This window comes from Cebus imitator, unplaced genomic scaffold, assembly GCF_001604975.1.
Source record: "Cebus imitator isolate Cc_AM_T3 unplaced genomic scaffold, Cebus_imitator-1.0 Scaffold150, whole genome shotgun sequence".
NCBI lineage: Eukaryota > Metazoa > Chordata > Mammalia > Primates > Cebidae > Cebus > Cebus imitator.
This window is the reverse complement of record NW_016107465.1, coordinates 2,692,385-2,709,204: the sequence shown is the minus strand read 5'-3', so window position 1 is coordinate 2,709,204 and position 16,820 is coordinate 2,692,385. Positions and strand designations below refer to the sequence as shown.

At 39.8% G+C, this 16,820-nt stretch overlaps 1 protein-coding gene across 6 annotated transcripts in view; it reads left to right on the top strand.

Moving 5' to 3' along the window:
* The window catches only part of PRUNE2 (prune homolog 2 with BCH domain), a 310,553-nt gene that overhangs the window by 178,223 nt on the left and 115,510 nt on the right, over positions 1–16,820 (top strand). The gene's annotated exons all lie outside the window — the stretch shown is intronic.

Sequence of the window (16,820 nt, the reverse complement as noted above, 5' to 3'; positions counted from 1 at the left end):
ATGTGTGGGTTAATATATCTTGTGACTCAAAATCACAAGATTATATATATCTTTGTTTTATGGGTGAGGAGGTAGAGCTGTACACTTACCTCTAATAGTAGAAGCTCTCTTAATTGATCTTCCCTTAACTAATGTACTGAACTAAATGACAGTCTCCATTCTATGCTGTAACACATACTCACTGATAACCTTAGCTGAATGCTGACAGGCAGCTTAAAGCTCTTTAGAATGAACAGGTGTGTACATATGGATTAGCTGCATTTAATGTTTGCCAAGTATCAGCTGTGTTTGCTCCGGACCTATTTAAATCAATTGTACATGCTAATATAATTACACAATCATGAATAAACTGATGAAATAGGAATAAGATAGTTATTTCTAAGATTAATGCTTTGGAAAGACAAGAAAATGAAATGAAATATGCTCTCAAGAAAAATACGCTCTCAAATTAGTATAATACAGCTATTTTAAAAAACTGGCAGAAGGAGTCTGTGTTCAGACTTTTTTACATATGGCTAAGTTTTTATTCCACATTAAGGAAACTGAAATTAGAAATTGAAAATTGTATTTCACACGTATGACTGCCACAAAGACATTGGAAAGCTCCTATAAACCCATGCTTTTAAATTTTTTAAAAGAAAAAAATATTTTAAAAGCCCTTGGTCCTACATGAAAAGATTATAAATGGATGCATTATTTTATGTTTGAATTCAAATAAGATTGTTATTTTATAATAAAGCATTTCTTTTTAACAGTTTACTTCTTTAGCCAAATTTTTAATTAACCAATGTCCTAATCGTATCAGCTAATATGAAAATATACAGTAGAAGGATTCTCTGTATAGCTTTATTTCTAACGAGCCAAAGTAGAAGCAAGAATTTTATACCGTAATGGCCTCTGGCTTTTTTTGTTGTTTTTTTTCTTGTTTGTTTGTTTGTTAGATAGGAATCTGAGGCTCAGAAAAATGAAATGCTTTTCTTTCTATTAGAATATGGTTCTCAAATTGGGGTCTCCAGACCAGCCACATGAGCATCACCTGAGTGCTTGTAGAAATAACAGCCCCAGGGCCGGGCGTGGTGGCTCACGCCTGTAATTTCAGCACTTTGGGAGGCCAAGGCGGGCAGATCACAAGGTCAAGAGATCAAGACCATCCTGGCCAACATGGTGAAACTCCGTCTCTACTAAAAATACAAAAATTAGCTGGGCATGGTGGCGGACACCTGTAATCACTCGGGAGGCTGAGGCAGGAGAATTGAGCCCGGGAGGCAGAGGTTGCAGTGAGCCAAGATCATGCCACCACACTCCAGCCTGGAGAAAGAGCCAGACTCTGTCAATCAATCAATCAATCAATCAATAACAGCCCCAGACCTACTGAATCAGAAACGCTAGAAGTGGGGCCCAGGTGTCCATGTTTTCAAAAGCCTTGCAGGTGATTCTTGAATTCGGCTAAAGTTTGAGGATCATTGACTTAGATCACATCCTAAAGAGAGCACCTAGAGAACCCATTTCTCCACTGTACTGTCTGGTTCATTTATCCAATACTTTCTCCAAACCTGAGAGTTCTTTTAATCAGAAATTCTATAGCTGCCACAAAGAGGTTTGGAAGTTCTTTATTTAAACAATGGCTGCAACAGAAGAATCTTAGGGGGAAAAGGACTGTTTCTAACGGACATAAGATAGAAAGATAATCTCTAAAGTGTCCCTGAAAATTGATTATTCTAATACATGAATTGACAAATAAACTTACTGTTACTGGAATTGTAGCTGTTGAGTCTTGCTGCTGCTGGCTACCAAGTATTGAGGGCTGATCATGCGAGAGCCTAAGCTAAATGTTTTATACAGTCTCATTTTATAAGTAGGTTATTATACTCATTTTCCAAAGCAAAGAACTGAAGTTTAGCCTAATTAAGTAACTTGCCTAAAGGTTCAGCAATAACAGAGTTTGGAGCTAGGATGTGAATCCTGGGCTACCGTATTCCAAAGCCTATTCTTTTAAGCACTACATTTTATTATCTGCTCATTTGGAGACATTAGGGCTACTTATTTAAAAAACACATATGCAAATATGAACCAAGGTTTTGGAACTTATATTTTTCCCCAGTGACTATCAAAGTTCAGTCATTGACTAGAGAATAGAAACTGGAATCACTGATGTCGAAACTATGTCTAGACAGTACAAACTGAAAATTCTTTTATATCAATGTAGACTACTGTTCTCCACCCTACCTGCACGTTAATCAGTGGACCTCCTTGAAAAATAGACTGATACCCAGTCCTCACCCTTTAAGCCAATTAAATTTAAATCTCATGGGGTGGGCTGTGAATACTTTTTTTTTTTTTTTTTAAACAGCTCCCTGATTATTCTAAGGTATAACCAGGATTGAGAATGGGTTGAGATGTGGACATGTCGGTTTTGATAATTCAGGCCCAGAAATGGGTTTTAATGGATTTTGATGAGTTTTTCCATATAACCTAAGTTATTGGGCAAGGATGCTGGTAGCCTGTTATCAGGCAAGAATGCTAGCCATTCACTGACAGGTGCAATGCCCCAGGAGTGTGGGATGACATGGCTGTATCCTCAAATATCTGCCATATTTTAGATTACCATTGTGGAGTTAAAAGATACATTTTTCAGGAATCCTAAATATAAGATAAAATGCCCTGTTTAAGGCCAGGCATGGGGGCTCACGCCTGTAATCTCAGCACTTTGAGAGGCCCAGAAGGGCGAATCACCTGATGTCAAGAGTTCAAGACTAGCCTGGACAACATGGTGAAACCCCGTCTCTACCAAAAAATAAAAAAATTAGGCAAACATGGTGGCGTGTGCCTGTAGTCCCAGCTATTGGGGAGGCTGAGGTGGGAGGATCACTTGAACCTGGGGGTGGAAGTTGCAGTGAGCTGAGATCGCACCACTGCACTCCAGCCTGGGTGACAGAGTGAGAACCTGTTTCAAAAAAAAAAAGAAAATGCCCTGTTTACCCATAACTGAGTTGGAATAATGGCACAGCTGTGCTTGACAAAAAAAGGAAGGAAGGAGGGAGGGAGGGAAGGAAGGAAGGAAGGAAGAACGGATGGATGGACAGACGGACTCTGGAAAATACCTAGGTAAACTTCATTTTCCTGGAATAGGAAGTAGATGTTTTGTAAAATCTTGGCTCTTTCTTTTATACCATCCTGCTGTTTTCTTTGTTTAAGAGAATCAAAATGTGGTTTCATTTACAAGCACACCAATCTAAACTAAAAGACAATTGATGGAAATATTTTACTTTTACTGGCAAAATGAAATATTTGACTAATTAATAGACACTATTTATGTAGATGCTCACCATCCCTGATTTATGTTTATAGTTCTCCTACCTGTTCAACCAGGCAGAATTAACCATATGTCTTGCTTTATGTAGTAAAATTTCTGAAAAAGTTGAGTATGACTTGAATTATTTTTTAAGTTCATAAGACTCTCCTATTTCTCTCTAAAGCTGTGGTTCTTAACTGGGGTGATTTTGTCCCACAGGGAGCATGTTTAGTTGTTACAACTAGGCGAGGGAATTTGCTACTGGCATCTAGTGAGTAGCCAGATATGCCGTCAACACCCTGTAATACACAAGACACTCCCACAGCAAAGAATTACCCAGCCCCAAATGTCAGTAGTGCCAAGGTTGAGAAACCCTGGTCGAAAGTTATTACTTTTTATCTGTTACGAATTTAGATTTTTTTCTGTCTTTGGCTAGTTTAGAGCCCTTCTATATATCACCCTTGTACAAAATGATAACAATTAAATTACTATTGTTCCACCAGAGTGAGCCCAGGTATTCTCTGCCTGGAGGGCTGAGTCTGTGGAACATTTCAAATTTGTATTTAAAGCATTTTAATGCCTCAGAGATGGTACTAATAGCAATGGAAGTTTGACAGTTATAGTGGAGATTTGAGCTTCTGAAGACGTCAGGGGCCAAAAAGAGAAAAACTCTCGTATTGACCTGAAAGCATAAAGATTAAGGACGCTTGGCTGCTTTTTCCTGGGTTGTTTAGATGGTACAATGTATTTTCGATTGATTCAGCATAATTTTCATTCTCTAAGCTTAACACTTTCATAAATTTGTTTTATCACCCCTCTTTTTAATATCTTTCTTAATTGGAGTATAAAATAAAAATTAACATGAAAATTAAAGTTAACTAAATTATCTCACTATACTTATTTTTCCAAGCATCATGGCTCTCCCTACAACTAGGCTTGGTTGGTTGGAACTAAAATGAGGCTTTGGGAAATTATCTGATGAGTGCATGTGTGTATGTTAGAATGTATGTGCACGTGTCTGTGTATGCATGTTACACCTCTGTGCTTGATGTCTGAAGTACCCACCTACAGGTTTATCTGCTTAGCATCCCTCTTCTAGGAAATAACTATCACCCACTAACTTTGTTATAACTGGTGTCGTGTTTGTGATTTGTGGTCTTTCCAATTCACCTCAATTGTTTTGCCCAGGGATAGGCACCCAACCCAAGTAGGAACAACCAGAGTTCTTTCTTCAGGGTTTTCACACTCCTGATCAAAAGGGAGTCGTGACTCCCTCTGCAAGGTCTACACAGAGATGCTGCAGCCACGTGGTTCCCGCCATGTAGAGAATGCCAGTTGGCTGCAGTACAGCAGAATGCAGCCAGAAGAGGATGGAGAGGCAGGATGTCCTGCACGTCCCTGGCAACCCCTGCCGTTCCCCCAGCGTGTCCTCAGCTCTCCTTGGCTTCTGTGGGAACAGTCCCCAGATCCTGCTGACTTGCTTTCTCTAGTTAAATCAGTGATAGTTAAGCTTCTGCGACTTGTGACTGAGACAGTCACGACAGCACAGTGTCCTTACCTGTAGAGGAATTCCTCTAGCTCCTCAAACACAGCCATCTCCAAACTAAAGTAAAACTACAAACCCCAGAGTGTATCTGTTTTCGGGAGGGGGTTTCTGGTAATTAGCTTAGATTGCAACAAATGGTACACACAGACTGCTGGCTCTGCATGTGTGCTCCAAGATTGGTGTTTACCCTATTATATTCCAATTTAAGAATGTCATAAAGTTTATCAGTGAGCCAATGGAAATGAGCAAGAACACATAGATGGGTGGTGAAAGGTGTGTGCCTTGATGGATAGGTTTTTCTTAGACTTCAAAAATAATAAATTACTTTCATTGGGTTGATAGCAAAGGGGGCACAACCATATTCCCCACTTAAGCTTGGCGATGGTTGGGTATTTTTAGCAAATGAATTGTCAGCAGAAAGGCTTCATTAGACCCATCAGGATATCTGCGCATGAAGAACGAATCCCAAACTGTACTGACAGTTTCCTTGAGCCAAAATGATGAAGCACCTCTGACAAGAGCCATATTGTGCTCCCCATGCAAGGAGCATGAGGAGCAAAAGAGACAGTTTGATCTTCATTTGGTCAGGTTAATATTGACACAGCTTAGAAAAAGCAGAAGTGTGTGCAGTGCACACGTGCAGCAAGTGCTCTGGAGACTCGCCTGGTGGTTTCCATAAATCAGAAAGGGGAACCCAGAGAGGAAGGAAGGTTTCCTCCTTTCTCGAAACGGCTCAAACTAGATGATTTATTTTTACAAAGGAAAATAAATAAAGTCATCAGTGTTCAGGCTTATGGCTCAAAACAAGCCAAGAGGGACCTTTTTTTTTTTTTTTTTTAACATCTGTACATAATTACAGAAATAATTCTTTATTATTATTTTTATTGGGAGCTAGAGTGTAGCCCAGGTTCTACTGTTTCGAAATTAGACCATGCATAATGAGCAGGGTTTTCATTACATGTGTGTCTTGAATTCTTCATTCCCATATAGAAAACCTTATAAACTTTCAGAAATAGAAGGGGCTCTTAGAGGAAACAGCAGTCTAGCCCTTTCCTCACCAAGCACTTAAGTCCATACAGTAGAGAAAAGTTTTCCTGATTATGGGTCTGTCCTTAAAGAAAACGTAAATTAGACTGTTAGTTAATGAGGTGATGACTTACTTGTCTTTAATTGGTTGTGTAACTCCCCTATCCAAGTCTTCTGTCTATTATTAACTACTTCTAAGAGTGCCTGGGACCACTCTTATTCCAGGCCCAACTCTGTTCATCTAACAGTGTTTTGTTTTCTGATATAGAGTCTCACTCTTGCTCAGGCTGGAGTGCAGTGGCATGATCTCAGCTCACTGCAACCTCTGCCTCCCAGGTTCAAGCGATTCTCCTGCCTCAGCCTTCTGAGGTGGGATTACAAGTGTGAGCCACCACGCCTGCCTAATTTTTGTACTTTTAGTAGAGTTGGGGTTTCACCATGTTAGCCAGGCTAGTCTCAAACTCCTGACCTCAGATGGTCTGCCCAGCTTGGCCTTTCAAAATGCTGGGATTACAGGCATGAGCCAACAACAGTGCTTCTTTATGGAAGAAAGGATGAGATGGGAAAAAATGGGAAAGAATTTTAACTCCCTTATTTGAGATTTGCTTGGAATCAGCCCACTTCGTTACAAGAAGTTCTTTTTGTATGTGTCTGCGTGGCAGTCTTAGTCTGTCACACAGGTTGGAGTGCAGTGGTGGTGTCTCAGCTCACTGCAGCCTCCACCCCCAGGCCCAAGGGATCCTCCCACCCCACTTTCCCAAGTAGCTGGAACCACAGGCGTGCACCACCATGCCTAGCTAATTTTTTTGTATTTTTAGTAGAGTTGGGTCTCACCTTACTGCCCAAGCTGGTCTCGAACTTCTGAGCTCCAGTGATCCGCCCGCCTCAGCCTCACAGTGCTGGGATTACAGGCATGAACCACCATGCCCAACCTGATTTCAAGAAGTTCTTAACCTGTGCTTTCAGATGAATTATCTCCCAAACACTTTCTCTCTCCCTTCATGAAAGATATGCTTACAGGAGGTAATATTTGTTCCACGACAAGAAAGCAGTGATTTTCAATTTTCAGTAAACATGTTATCTCCCCCTCTATTCTTGAATTCTTCAACTCAAATGAGGGCCTTACAAGAGCTTTTGCTTGAAGGACTCTTGGTTTTGTTTTGTTTTTCCATACTGATGCTTAACCGAAATCAAAGCATTTGCATTTGCAGATGGGTGAGATGATTATGATTGCCTTCGATAGTTATATCTTAACAAGAGGACTTCCCTTTTGCAGCCTTCTCCTGATAAGAAACCTGATAAGTTGCGGGGCGGAGTTGGAGAGATTCTGTCTCAGAAAGCCCATTTAGCCTCTCTACTGCCCTCTGGCAATTCTAATTTCTAGTTTCTCTGAGTTTTTGTACATAGCTTATATTGAGAGCATTTTGGATAATACGATTTGTACGTGCTGAATGGTAAAGCAGGCTTCTTCCATTGCTTGTGTGTTTAAGCTACCAGAGCAAGACAGTCTACATGAGGATACTTCTGGATAACCAGTGATTATCCCACATCTCCTGTTTTCCCACGCATTTCCTGTGTACACTTGCATGCCCAACTTTTCAAAAGTACATATTACTGCAAGAATATCACAACAGTCTTCTTTATAGAAGTTTTGGGGGTTTTCAATTTTAGGCTGTACAGTTAACAGTCGCCCTACAATTCCATTTTATAAAACAGATGGAAAACGAAATTTCTCACAAAGCATGGTCACGTTGGATCTTCAAAAGGTGTAAGAAGCACGTTATTTTTAGCACTTGTCAAAATCAAGGATGTTGCCTGCTTACGTATAGTGACGAGAGAACCAACACGAAATTGAAGTAAATGGAGTTTTTTATTAAAAACTGAATTAATAATGTATTTGATGAGGAGGGATCTTCTCATTTAAGGATAACACAGGCGAAAACACGGGCTCTGAAGTCAAACTCACCTGGGTTTGAGTCCCATTTGTCACACATACGCGCTGTGTGGCATCAGTTACTTAAACCTTCCAGAGCCTCCATTTTCTCAATGCAAAGCAGAGACAATGTTCCCTCTTACAGGGGCATCTTAAAGTGTAGATGAGATGATACAACGTACTTAATACAGCACTTAATGCAGAGGCAATACTTAATTATGTCAGGCAATATACTATGGACTTCAATGAAAATCATTTTGGCATTTTTACGTGCTGCATATTCATGTACATATCATAGTTTTAATTTTCACAAAATATTTTCACAAAACAGCTCCCTATTTAACTATAAAGAATGATGATATGTACTGTCTGACTTGCTTTTCAAAATATAATGACTAATATAGTTTTAATAGACCCAGTGAATTTTTACTACTATGATATCTTGGCTCCCTCATAAAAACAAGAACAATAGAGTGTAGGCCAAGTGTGGTGGCTCAAGCCTGTAATTCTAGCACTCTGGGAGCCCGAGGCAGGAGGATCACTTGAGGTCAGGAGTTCAAGACCAACCTGGCCAACATGGTGAAACACTGTCTCTACTAAAAATACAAAAAAAAAAAAAAAAAAAAAAAAAAAAGCAGGGTGTGGTGGCACATGCCTGTAATCCCAGCTACTCAGGAGACCGAGGCTTGAGAATCATTTGAACCTGGGAGGCAGTGGTTGCAGTGAGCTGAGATCACACTGCTGCACTCCAGCCTGGGCAATGAAGAGAGATTCTGTCCCAAAAATTAAAAAGAACAATAGAATGCAAATAAATGACATCTGCGAAAAACATGGAAAATGTCTTTGCTTACCAATTAAAGAGTGTATGAAAAACAATAAATAAAATCTCTTAATGTATGCATTTTGTGTTCTCATAAATCATTTTCCTGTCAAAATTATCAGACTTTATTATTGCTGAATGTTTTAAATATCATCATGGAATTTTGGTAGCATAAATCATAATGCTTTCAAGTTAGAACATTTGTGCACATACCTCAGCATTTTTTTATATCTTGATTTTAAAAAATAGCCCTCATTCTAGAAATAAATCCATGCAGAGTGTAAATGTCAAACTTTACTCTTAAATTTTAGTAACTCAGCAGTCCAGACTGGCCGCTGTGCTTGCAGAGTGGTTAGGAATCGTCACACTGTGTAAGACTCGCTGTTCTCAAAAATGCAGCTGTACACCCTGATGTTTTAATCTTGGTACGTAATTATTTTTATCTACAAGCGTTTTACCTACAAGTGACACCTATTCACTTGATTTTTCCATTTCCTGCAAAAAAAAAATCAGCTATAACAAATCTGGGAATTGCTTGTCCCTGATATTAGAAAATAATTTATTCTTAATAAAAGTCTTACTCAATGTATTTTATCTGTAATTTATTAGGAATACGACACTATAATATGTATAGTCCAGGATGTTTGACCTATGTGGGAAGTACTAGCACCAGGAGTAAAATTCACTGAAATCATACGGCCTTTGGAGGTGAAACAGTGCCGATGATGAAAAAGAGTTCGTTGTTATTTAGCTGACGGCAAAATCACTACACATTTTCTTAATGCTTTAAAAGCTATTGTTTGTATAGTGGCAAGTAGAAGCTCATTCACTGAGTCTGAACTTGAAAATAAGGATAGAAAATTTGATAATGAGATAAACTTACTTATCAGTAGGTATTATACCTGGCATCATTTTTAAATGACTTTGCTTCATATTTTTGTTCAACTTCCTCCATCATCTCACACCTAAGAATTTTACATGTAAATCACTTAAATGACTTAAAGATGAGTGTGATTATTATTTGAAAGTTCACATATATTATAGAGAACATAAGGCAAAAATTGTAATAACCTGTCCCCATAGACGGAATCTTGCAAAAGTACTTTGTGAGTCACATTCATCCCATAAATCCTGAGAATAACCTAAAAAAAAATCAGGAAAGGATAGAAGCTTAACCTGACCAGTCTTTTATATATGTTCTTAATTCTCACAACAGTCCTGTAGGGTGAGGGTTTACCGATGAGGAAACTAAGGCTCATGGAAATGAAGTAACTGACTTGAGTCACCCAGCTAGTGAGTGGCAGAGCAAGGGTTAACCTCATGTTTGGCTGACTCAAAAGTCTTTACTACCTTGGCAAGAGCTCCCTAAAATAATGGAGAGAAACAATAAGGTTTCAGAAGAGCAAGTTGATTAAATTATGACAACTTTAATATCAGTGAATCTTAATGTCCATTGTATATTAGAATTCAATACGTAGTATTTGAATGCATCTAGAAATGACTTTCTCTCTTTTTATATGATTACAAAAATTATCTTCCACTTAACATTGTATCATGTTTTCTTGTGTCATTAAATGTTCTTTGATAGCGTAACTTTTAATCGCAGTTTAATAGCCCTTTGTGTGACCCTTCTATGATTTACTTAGCCATTGCTCTGTTGTTGAACATTTAGATTGTTTATAAGTTGCAGTTATTAAAGTAATAATCCAGTGAACAGCTTTGTCCACAAATCTTTGTGTACATATATGATTATTTCATTAGGGTATATTTCTAGGCTGGGTATGATGGCTTATGCCTGTAATCCCAGCACTTTGGGAGGCCAAGGTGGGAGGATCATTTGAGGCCAGGAGTTCAAGACCAGTCTGGGCAACATAGTGAGACCCTGTCTCTACAACAAATAAAAAAATTGGCTGGGCATGATGGTGCATACCTGTATTCCCAACCACTTGGGAGGCTGAGGTGGGAGGACTGCTTGAGCCTATATTATAGGCTCAAGAGAACATATTTTTTTTTAATATCTTTTTTTTTCCTTTTAGAGATGAGGTCTCACCATGTTGCCCAGGCTGGTCTCAAACTTCTAAGTTCAAGCAATTCTTCTGCCTTGGCCTCCCAAAGTGCTGAGGTTACAGACATGAGCCACCATACTCGGCTTAATAAAAAAAAGAATATATTTCTAAGAAATATTTAATAGTGCCCATTTGGAAATATTTACCAAAAAGAAGACAATTTTTGTTATTAAAGGATTTCTTTCATTAATGAGTTCAGATTTATTTATTATCCATTTGTACTCCAGCTGTGATTGTCTTTTATGTTCTGTAGCAGACTTTCCATTGGTATATCTCCTTTTCTCATTGATTTGTATTCACTCTTATTCTTGAGGACATTAAACCTTTCCTCTCCTAGCTAAAAAAAAAAAAAAAGTAAATAATAATAATACCATTGGACAACTTTTAGTGGGCTTTAAGCAGGAAAGTATCATTATCCAATTTATATTTTTAAAAGCTGCCTCTTGGGGAAGGAGTGGAAAAAACAAAAGCTGCCCCTTGATGCTATGTGAACACATCATTACTGGGAGACTAGCCATGATGCTGCCGCTAACGTTCAGGCAGGAGATGATGGTGGCTGTGGCTAGGACAGCAATGGAGACGAAGAGAGATTAGAGAAGTATTTAGACTACAGATATATTTTAAAGGAATGTTAATAGGATTTGCTGGCGAATTACATGAGAGATGAGGAAAAAAGCAATCAAGAGTAATTCCTAGATGTTGGATTTGAGTAACTGGTTAGATGGTGGTGCCATTTAATAAGACAGATGCCACTGAGGTGGTGATGGGCATATTTTACTTGAGATGTTTATTAAGCAGGTACATGCAGATCTCATGTCCGTGTAGGTTCTGTCATCAGTGGCAGGCAAATGGTTTTAAAGCCATGTGGCTGGATAAGATCATCAAGGAGAACGTGTAAAGAAAGAAGAGAAAGGAAACAGGAAGCAAGGTTGGGCATGAAGATTTGGAGGCTTAATAAGGAAGAGCAACCAGCAAAGGCAACTGAAGGGCAGTCGATGAATCGGGAGAAAAACAAGGTGTGTGGGGTCAGGAAGGTGAAGGAATGAAGTGTTTCAAAACAGAGGGAGGGTCAGCCTCATGGAATACTGCAGAGAATCGAGTAGGGTAAGAAATGGAATGTGATTTTTGGATTTGGCAACCTCGGAGTGATTGGTACTTTTGAGAAAAGAATTTCAGTGGAATTATGGAGCCAGATACCCCGCAGGGGGGTTGAGAAGACAGTGGAAGGTGAGCATGTGTGAGTGATGTGAGACTCTTCTCAAGGTTTCTGTCTCTCAAGGAATATCCACTCAAATGTTTACATTATTTACATCACTTTTATTTCATACAATGCACTGAAGCTACCAGGAGACAGCATAAAGACTGCATTTTTCTGAGCAATGGAAAACGTAAAATAGGATATTGTGAGAATGAAATTTTTCACTGCATTTGCACTTGGAGCTGTGAATGGAGTAACCTATGGGATGCCATCATTATCACTATCTTGGTTTTAATATTAGTTCAGGTAGAGCTGTTATTTCTGTTTCCCTGCCCTGGGTCATCATGATCACCAGCTTCTTTCAGGGTTTCTGGGACCTACACCTTAGCTTTTTGGCCAGGAAATAAAGGCTTTTTCTCCACATTTCCAGGCTTTCCCACTCATTCCCAAACTAGGAATTACTCAGGCAAGAAGACTCCTGACCTCTAAAAATGTTTAGTCATGGCTAGGCATGGTGGCTCACTCCTGTAATCCCAGCACTTTGGGAGGCTGAGGCAGGTGGATCACGAGGTCAGGAGATCAAGACCATCCTGGCTAATACGGTGAGACTCTGTCTCTACAAAAAAATACAAAAAAAAAAAAATTAGTTGGGCGTGGTGGCGTGCACCTGTAGTCCCAGCTACTCAGTAGACTGAGGCAGGAGAATCGCTTGAACCTGGGAGGTGGAGGTTGCAGTGAGCCGAAGTCGTACCACTGCACTCCAGCCTGGGTGACAGAGCAAGAGTTCATCTCAAAAAAAAAAAAAAAAAAGTGTTTAGTCGTTGACCTTTGGAACCATGAGTGATAAAGGGCTGTGACAGGGAGCACTTGCCATTCTTCCTAACTGTTGGCATTAGTCTGAGATTTTGCCAGCCAATTCCCAGTTGCAATGATTCATAAAGTGACTTCCTAAATTCCATGCAGCAATTATAGGCTAGGGTCACAAATGCAGAAGGTGTGTGTGGTTGGGGTGGGGGTGGTAAATTCAGGGGGAAGTGCTTTTATTGTCTAAATCCTTAACAAATTGAGTAGGAGATACATATGTGTGCATGTATATAATTGTAATTTAGGGGGAACATCGTGGAGACATTTGAGCAGATAAACAAATAGTATTTGTATACATGTAACTAAAACAGTAATTTATCAGGTAGAAGGCAGATGGGGGGAATAAAATGCCAACCTGTATGTACAGTTGGGTTGTGTTGATGATGAAGTGCTGTTTATTCATCGTCAGCCTAGCTTGTCGGCAACATAAGAGCCACCGCAGCACATGACTCCCTGCGTAGCTAGAAGACAATAATAAATTATCTCCTATGCAAACAACACCGGCATAAAAGCAGAACAAACACACTCTGCCTCCTGGAATCCCCAAGATTCTCACTCATTCCCTCGTTTAATTCTGTTTTAGACATGAAACTCTTGACGTTATCCTAAGACCAGTAAGATCAAATCTGGCCTGGACAATTCTGTTAGGGTAGGTAGCTGATAAGAATCTGTTTTAGGGTTAATGTAAAATGTACTTTGTTTCTCTAACTTGCCTAGCTGATTCAAATAGTTTTTTTATTTATCAGCGCTTCATTTGGTCCTGTGGAATTTGGGGTCACCCAGAGGAATACTGAGCTAGAAAACTTGAGGGACAAGATGAAAATACAGTCTGTAGCCAGCCATAAAAAGGAATGAGATCATGTCCTTTGCAGGGACATGGACGAAGCTGGAAGCCAACATCCTCAGCAAACTAGCACAGGAACAGAAAACCAAATACCACATGTTCTCACTCATAAGTGGGAGTCGAACAATGAGAACACATGGACACAGGGAGGGGAACATCACACACCGGGGCCTATTGGAGGGTAGGAGGGCGAGGGAAGGGAACCTAGATGACGGGTCAATAGGTACAGCAAACCACCACGGCACACATAAACCTACATAACAAACCTGCACGTTCTGCACGTGTATCCCAGACCTTATAGGAAAATAAAATTTACAAATTAAAAACAAACATATCTATGCCATCTGAAAAAAAAAAGAAAAAGAAAATATAGACTTTATTCAGTGCCCAGCCTGCTAAATGAGAACCTATAGCAAATCAGCCCAGAAATGCACACCCTAAGGGGACTTTTATGATGAAGTTGCCTTAGGAACAAAGAGCTGGCAGCATGAGTCAGTACAAGTCCTGTGACAGTGCTCAGAGGGTCCAAAGGACTGGTTCATAGCAAAATATATGGACTAACAAATGCCTCTGTGGAGCAGTGCTTCCAAGTTCCTAGGACTGTTGGAAAATTCAGATCCTGCTTCAGTAGGTCTGGGGTGTTGCCTGAGACTCTGCATGTCCAAGAAGATGCCTGGTGCTGCCAGTGCTGCTGGACCTGAGTCCAGCAAGGTCCTGGAGCCATCAGTTTAACACAGAAGAATTTGAACAGTTTGGAGATCAGCCAGCATTTTTGAATAGGAAAGTTTCCACAAGTGTGGCTTTGAACAGTGATGATCCTACTGATTTCCTAATCTTGTGCTCAGATACAAATAAAACCTGCCCCCTGTTTTAGTGACCCAGCCAGATGTAGTGAGAATTTGTTATATGTAAACATCCCTTAGAAATGTGTGTCTTCTTTTGAGGGTTTATAAATGTATTTGGAGGCCTTTATATACATAGTGAAAAAATATTTGGAAAGGAAAACTGTAAGATTTATTGCGCTGAAGCCTTCAGTTACTGGAAATAAGATGCAGTTACTTGTAGCCTGTTTTGTTTTGGTTTTTTTTTTCCCTCAGGGCTATATCTTTTACAATTTATAATGGCAACAAGTTTAGCACTGAGGTTCTTGATTCATCCTCAATGATGATTTGAAATAATTTTATCTCGAACACACTTGAAAACTGTATGAGTTTTGATTATATAAAAAAAAAACCTCCTAAATATTTGATGTCTACTTCTATATGGGTAGATTAATTTTTTTTCTGTGTTTTTTCTTTCTTTATCTTTTTTCTTCTTTTCTTGAGACGAAGTCTCCCTCTGTCTCCCAGGCTAGGTTGCGATCGTGTGATCTCAGCTCACTGCAGCCTCCGCCTCCCGGATTCAAGTAGTTCTGCCTTAGCCTCCCAAGTAGCTGGGATTACAGGCACCCACCACCATACCCAGCTAATTTTTGTGTTTTTAGTAGAGACAGGGTTTCACCAGGTTGACCAGACTGGTCTCGAACTCCTGACCTCAGGTGATCCACCTGCCTCATCCTCCCAAAGTACTTCAATTACAGGTGTGAGCCATCGCGCCTGGCCAAATTAGTTTTTTAAAAATCTACTTAAAGATTGTTATTATGCCAGTTGGAAAATAAATTTTAAAAAAGCATGAAAGCTGACAGTACACACTTTAGAATACACACTTCCAAAAGCATATGTTCTAAAGGCACATGATGCATTTGATCATAAATGTCATTACAATAGATCCTTGATGTTCATTGGCATGAGAATAGGTCCTGAGACCTTTGCAGATTCGCATGTGCAATTCCTTGCAACGTAAAAAGGGAAAGTAGCCTGGTAAGATGCCAGATGAGAGTGGCTGCCTCACGGTAGACAGCAAAGCCTCCTCGAAACATGGAAGCCAGTGATTGACGGGGCCTACCTGCTTGTCTATCTAGGGTCTTGTGTGTCCTCTTCAGGGCCTCACAGACCTTGAGATTCAAGTCAGCAGAATTACAGAGTATGGATATGATGGATATTTGAAGTGACTGGTAAATAGTCTAAGCTACAGATACCCAGTCCACAAGTTTCGAAGAACTAACACATAGACACGAATGTGGGCATGGGGAAATCTGCAACTCTCTGCACTGCACTGTCCACATCTTCACAGTGGCTGGCTTAGGAGATGAGTGTGGCACTTCCACTTTCTGTGGTACACATTTCTGTGTTGTTTTAATATCTTTCCAGTGGCAGGCATAATTCTGATTGTGATTATAATCAGAAAAAATCAACAGAATTCTTTAAGTCCCTTGAGTGCACATCATGGTGTTTTTTATTGAGTGACACAATAGACGGTCGGCTGATGAATGATGTAGTATGATCGTATATGTGCTAGGATAGATATGTATGTGGACTGTGACAGAAAATTATGGATTAGGTAGCACAGGTTGATTTTGTGTACCTGTCTCTCTAGTCGTCCAACAAACCTTTCTTGAACAACTAGTATATGCCAGGCATTATGTTAGGGGCTAGCATATGTTCTTCACTGTACTTCTTTAAGCAAGAGAGATACCCATGCAGACAAAGTGGCTCTCATTATAATTAAGAAAACTTGAAGATGGACCAGGTGTGGTGGCTGAGGTCTGTAAGCCCAGTACTTGGGAGGATAAGGCTAGCAGATCTCTTGACCCCAGGAGTTCGAGACCAGCCTGGGCCAAATGGCAAAACCTCATGCCTACAAAAAATGCAAAAAATTAGCTGGGCATGGTGATGCACACCTGTAGTTCCAGCTACTTGGGAGGCTGAGGTGGGAGGATTGCTTAAGCCCAGGAGGTGTAGGTTGCAGTGAGCCAAGATCATGCCATAGCACGCCAGCCTTGGTGACAGATGAGACCCTGTCTCAAAAATACATACGTACATAAAAGTAAATAAAACTTGAAGTGACCAGAACATTTTTTGCAATTGTGAGCCACACCTGGGGATTCTGAGATATTGGGATCCCTTTCTGTAGTTATTCATTTCTCCACAGCTGCCACATACAACAAGCAAATCTGACATCACAGCTCTTTAAAATATCTCTCAGAATTCTATAATGAAATAAAAATCACCTAGTAAACTCAGCTATGTTCATTATTAGGAATTTCTGCTTGGAGTTAATAATAATCATTAGAAAAAAATTACAGGAGGAAATAGTAACTTCCTCCTATTTTTCTTTTCTTTTCTTTCATTT